This window comes from Phyllostomus hastatus, unplaced genomic scaffold, assembly GCF_019186645.2.
Source record: "Phyllostomus hastatus isolate PE091 unplaced genomic scaffold, TTU_PhHast_1.1 phas_contig_468, whole genome shotgun sequence".
Taxonomy (NCBI): Eukaryota; Metazoa; Chordata; class Mammalia; order Chiroptera; family Phyllostomidae; genus Phyllostomus; species Phyllostomus hastatus.
Genome location: NW_025333884.1, coordinates 1,899,639 through 1,905,392, shown reverse-complemented (window position 1 = coordinate 1,905,392; position 5,754 = coordinate 1,899,639). Strand labels below are relative to the sequence as shown.

The following is a 5,754-nucleotide window of genomic DNA, read 5'->3' as shown; positions in this document are numbered from 1 at the left end:
GCCCCACACTGATCACCGACTCGCATACCCTGTCATTTACTTATTTGCTGTGTCCATCGACTGCCCCCCTCCCCTGTGGGCAGGGACTATTATTCCCTGCCGCACACCAGCACACGGCACAGTGGCCAGCACACAGTAGGTGCTCAGTGAGTAGCTGGGAGTGGATAGGCTTAACCTGCATCCCAGTTCTGCTGTGCTGTGCGAAGCCCCCCACCGCCATCCCTCTGCTGGTGACCACAGCCTCTCCCATCACCGCCCAACTCCGGTGACCTCCCTGTCCCCAAAGCGCTGCCGGCCTCCTCTGTGCCCTTTGCTGTTTTGTTAATACTCTCACGAAGGCAAATTGTTCACACAGTAAAAAAGCGCACTCTAAGCTGCCTTCCCAAGTGACACCAGGCCTGCAGAAAACGCACACGCTCTCCAGTGGCCTGGACTTCCACGCCTGGGCGGACACCTGCCCTCCTCCCGCCTCTGCCGCCTCTGCCTGGTCCTTTCCCACATCACTCGTGCAAATGAACTTGCTCCTCCCTCCAAGGCGTCGCGATGATGACTCTCCTTCACTGCATTGTTAGGACCCGGGGATTCAAGGCATGTAAAGTCCCTGGTGTGGAGGAGACACTCAGTGACAGTCAGTTCCCCCATGCTGAGGGACATCCAGCTGTGCCAGGCCTGGGAAATTCATGGTGTGGTGAAGACAGACCAAGACCGTCAGGGCCCCAGGGAAGGGGAAGCTGCGTTCTGGGAATCCGGAGGGGAGGTTGCTTCCTACTTGGTGCAGAAAGGTGGGTCTTCAATCCCCTGTGCGTTCATTCACCCGTTCGTCCATTCATTCGTTAGTTCACTCGCTCACCATCCTCCCGTGACGCACTCAGCTAACTCACGTGGGTGTATGTGGTATGGACACTTCCTCAATCAGAATTACACTGTGATTTGTGATTACCTTCACTGTATTCTAATACATTTTAATAACTTTGAGCTCACTGAAATTCCTTTTGCAGTTAGGAACTGTAACTACCATTTTCTATAACAATTTCAAGGCCACTTCCAAACCTGGATAAGATTGGACTAGACCAAATTAGTGAATCATTTTAGAATACCTAAATGTGAAGCTGATTTTATACTACAAATTACTGGTGTTGAATGTTGCTTAAAACCATGGAAAATGAAATTTCTACAGAACTTCAACCATCCAAATAGATATTTTTAGGCTTTGTGCACATTTAAAAATAAATTGATTTATGTATTTTTTCCACTCACCCCCACCCCCCATCCCTCTTGTGTTTCACAACCATCAGCCTGTTCTTTCTGTCTATGGGTCTGTTTCTCTTTCGTTTTGTGTATTCACTTGTTTTTAGGCCTGAAGACTTCATACCAGCATGTGTTGCTTGGCCCACACGTGTTTGGAAAATTACTCCCATTACTTACAAAAGTTACTTTGTACTTTTATAAGTACAAAGATTGCGCAAATAAAGGCCAGGTCTCCAAATTCTCTTGAAAAACAGCAAGATTGGCTACAGGTGCCCACATGCCTGCCCCACAGCCAGGGCTCCGGTTTTCCCTGCAAGTCCCTCCTGGTCCTGCGTCCTGGGAGGTGGCTCTCTCTGGGCTGCATCAGCATCAGCGAGGTCCTTGCCCTCTGGCTCCTGGTGGGGTGCCGCCATTGGAGGCATCGTTGAGAGACTGGAGGGAGGGAGAGAACAAGGTCTAGTCCCAGCTGGTGTGGCTTAGTTGATTGGAGTGTCGTCCTGTAATCCTAAAGTTTGCGTATTCGACTCCCAGTCAGGGCACATACCTAGGTTGCAGGTTCGATCCCTCGTCCAGGTGCATACAATCCCCGGCCCTGGGCATGTACAGGAGGCAACCGATCAACGTTTCTCTCTCACATTGATGTTTCTCTCTCTCCAAAAACAAAGAAAAAATGTCCTTGGATGAGGATAAAAAATAATAACATTATAAGGATAAAACTAAATTTTAAAAATGATGTCTCATTTGTTTCCCTAACATTCTCTGCTGAAGGCTGCATTCCCTACTGGGCAGCCCGTGCTACACCTGCAGCCTTGGTTCTGGACTTTCTGGGTCCTGGCACCATCCCCCCCACCTCCCCCGCCCCCGCCCCTGCCCCTCAGGCCACGGATTGGGAGTGGCCTCTTAGCTCATGTTAGTCCCCCTAGCCACCACAGCCATTGTTGGCTCCACAGCCCTGTCCGCACCAGAAAACCACTAAATGCTTCTCAAATAAAGTCGCCCTGAGAGCCATCTGTTTCCTGCTAGGATGTGGATGAGAGCACCCGAAACTCACCTCCTCTGAGCCTCCCAGCCCTCACACAGTGTTTGTGATGTTTGTGCAGCATGACACACACAGAGAAATGGGCCCAGTCACAATGCAAAGCTTGATGAGTTTTCACAAACTGGGCACACCTGTCGAACCTGAACCCAGATGGAAAACAGAACGTTCTCCCAACACGCCAGTCCCCCGGCACCTATCCCAGTCTTATCTCCGGAAGGGTGACCACTGTCCTGACTTCTGGCAGCGTGGGTTTGCTCTGCCTGTGTATGTGTTTTATGTGTTAATGGAGTCGGCTGTTGTACACTCTTGGGTCTCACTTATTCCTGCTCACCATTCCTTGGGCAAGACTCAGTGGCTGCCAGAGTTGCATTGCTGAACCATACGAAGTTGCTGATATTGAGCCATTTTTTCCAGATCAGATGAGATCGAGCATATCTGGGGTGGCAAGGCCGTAGACTTGGCCATTTTTTGATCCACACAAACAGCACTTTCTAGGGTTCAGACTAATGGAGGGCTCGTTCTCACCCCGTATAGAGTGCCATCATCCGAATAGACCGTGATGCACTCATCCCAACTACCTGGATGCATTGCGTTTGTGTGGTGCTCTCCTGTCAACAGATGTAAGAGCAAAGTGAAATGCAGTGGACCCTTGAACAACACAGGGGTCAGGGGTGCTGACCACCGCAAAGTTGAAAATCCAGGTATGACTTAAGTAGGTCCTCCGTTCATGTGGATTTCCAACTGCAGGTCAAAACACAGTTCACCCTGGAGCAACACAGGTCGGAACTGCATGGATCTGCTTACATGCAGATTTTTAAAGTTTTAAATTCTGCATATACTTAGACTTGACACTTTTCAAAACCCGTGTCATTCAAGGTCAACTGTATTTCTTGAAGCTGTGTCTCTCGCAATGGTGTGGGAATAGACAGTGGAGCCCGAGGGCTACATGCGTTTTCCGAGACGGTGTTGGGGAGCGTGCTTCTCTGTGAAAGTGGGGCGTAGTGTATGGCATGGTGGATCTGCAGCCTGGGCCCCCGGGCTTGGGTTCTTCTCGTCGCCCTGGCTGGACAGTGGGTGTGCAGTCTCGCTTCTCTGACATTCACACACCCTGTGCCAAGAGGAGTAAAGTGCAGGAAGATCAACGTACACACTTCAGCTTGGAAGACCTGGGCTACAGTAACAAAGGACCACCAACTGGGGGCTAGAGCAAGAGACACTTATTTTCTCACAGTTCTGGAGGCCAGAAATCCAAAACCAAGGTGTCACAGGCTGGGTCCTTCTAGGCTTCGATCTCTCTGAGCTTCCGGTGTCCTCAGGAGCACGGGCCTTGTCCGTGGCCATTTTTTGCATTTCTTCACTTTATCTTCCCTCTGTGTATGTCTGCCTCTCTGTCCAAATCTCCCCTTTGTACAGAGACACAGTCTCATTGGGTTAGGGCCCACCCTCTGGATCCCTTCTTAACTTGATCATCTACAAAGACCCTATTTCTAAATAAGGCCCCATTTACGGGTCCTGGGGCTTAGGACTTCAACCTCTTTGGGGGGGGACACGGTTCAAACACATAGTAAGCCTTTTGCCTCAGTGTGGGCCAGCCCAATCCGTGGGGTCTTAGAGTGGACCGACGCCTCACTCTCCACCCCACCACAGACTGACCCTGTCTGGCTCCTCACCACCTCGCGAACGTGAGTCCGAGGCTGCTCCCAGGCAAAGCTCCTGCATGAAGCTCACCGTCTCAGAGTCTGTTTCCTGGATACTTAAGGCACTGAGCAAACACGGGCACACAAACTTCCTGAACCAACTTTGCGTGCAGCAAAGACTGGTGATGCACTCAGAAGGGGCCGCTGTCCTGGGCGCACACAGTGTGACCACGTCCTGTGCCATGCGCTGATTCGGTAGCAGGGCAGCAAAGACCTCATGCTGGATGGCCCTTGTGCTGAATGACCAGGCTTCCAGTTCCCCTTCTGTGTGACCTTGTGAAATTGCTGAACCTTTCTGGGCTTCAGTTTCTTCATGTCTAACGGGGCTGAAGAGGCACTACGCTCCAAACTCCCAGCTTCCTCCGATGGCCTCTTTGTTTATAACAGCCCTTTTGAATTCCTCTGCTTTCCTCTATAAGAGAACGCTCCTCCTCTTCATTCTCCTGGTTTGCCTGTGGTTTTGCCATAGCCCATATACCCTGAGTTGCAATTCCTTGCTATCCCTGAACAAACTCAGTTTTGCTGGTAAAATAACTTGTATTTTTAAGGTCATCATTGCCTCAGGTTTTAAGCGGCTCCCGCTAGGGAATCAATGGCATTGCTTCTGATTAATTGGTTTTGTTAGCGGCGGAAAAACAGCTCCGAGTGTTAGAGCTGTGGACTCAAAATGAACCTCAGTTCAGCAACCTCGGTACTTGAGTTCTGGCCAGGAAAGAATTCAGAGTCCAGTCTCAAACTATAGGAGAAAGTTTATTTAGAAAGTCACAGAGGTATAGGAAGTGAGCTGTGGAAGACATGAGCTCAGGAAAAAAGTTATAGAAGTGAAAGAAGGACCCTTGGAACTTAGAAGAAGGAGGGAGAGAGATGGATCTTGAGGGTGGAAGAGGGAAGAGAGGTCCAGGTGTGCTCCAGAAAAGAGAGAGAGCAGGCACTGGGTCCTCCATCCTGAGGGCTTTTATCTCCGGTCTCAGGAGAGGATCTCAACAGAAAATTGATCAGATGTGCCCCATTGTGGTCTCCACTGATTGGTTGGCGCCAGAGGGTCCTTAGTCAATGCAGCTGGTCCTGATGTCAGCCATGGTATTGCTCCATCTGATTTTCCCACCTCTCTGGGCCTGGAGCTGGAACACGGCCAAGGCCTAGATGTCATCTTCCAGGGGCTAATGCTCAAGGGAGTGGTCATGCAACGGCTTATAGTTTTGCCCATTGCTAGGCGCCCGGGCTGTCCACCCTGGTAACCCTCTGCACCTGGCCTATTGTTCCTACTCTGCTTATGCCTGTTTAACTGTCTACTATAGTTTAAGGTTTGTTTAGAGATACTGCTTGTTGTTTCTAATTAGTATCTCCTGCCTGGAAGTGTCTGCAAATCATGGGACTCACCCGTCAGTTTTCACGGTCCCCCTGATGCGAAGGCGGGGCTTTTGACATCCATGGGAAGCCAGCAGGTGTGTGCCTGGCTGCTTGCTCGCTCCTCAGCAGGCTTGTACTCCCTGCGCCTTCCCCATTAGCGAGAATCAGTGTTGACACATGCTCAAGACTGATTTTTAAAGATCCTTTTTATTTTCAGTTACAGTGGCATGCATTATTATATTAGTTTCGGGTGTACACCCCAGTGATTCAATATTACATAAGTTAGTAAGTGATGATCCTGAGAAGTCCCACGCCCATCTGACAGCATACGTGGTCATTAGACTATTATTGACTATGGTCCCTCTGCTGTACTTTACAATCCCATGACTATTCTGTAACTACCGATTTGTACTTCTTAAC

The 5,754-nt window shown here is 50.0% G+C and overlaps 1 long non-coding RNA gene across 1 annotated transcript; it reads right to left on the bottom strand.

The window, feature by feature from the left end:
- Positions 1–1,003: 1,003 nt before the first annotated feature.
- On the bottom strand, positions 1,004–5,503 carry LOC123822996. The gene is made up of 3 exons (XR_006786457.1): positions 5,365–5,503; positions 1,793–1,923; positions 1,004–1,680 (listed from the first exon to the last, which is right to left on the bottom strand). It is a non-coding gene; the product is annotated as an uncharacterized LOC123822996 (long non-coding RNA).
- Between the last annotated feature and the right edge of the window lie 251 nt (positions 5,504–5,754).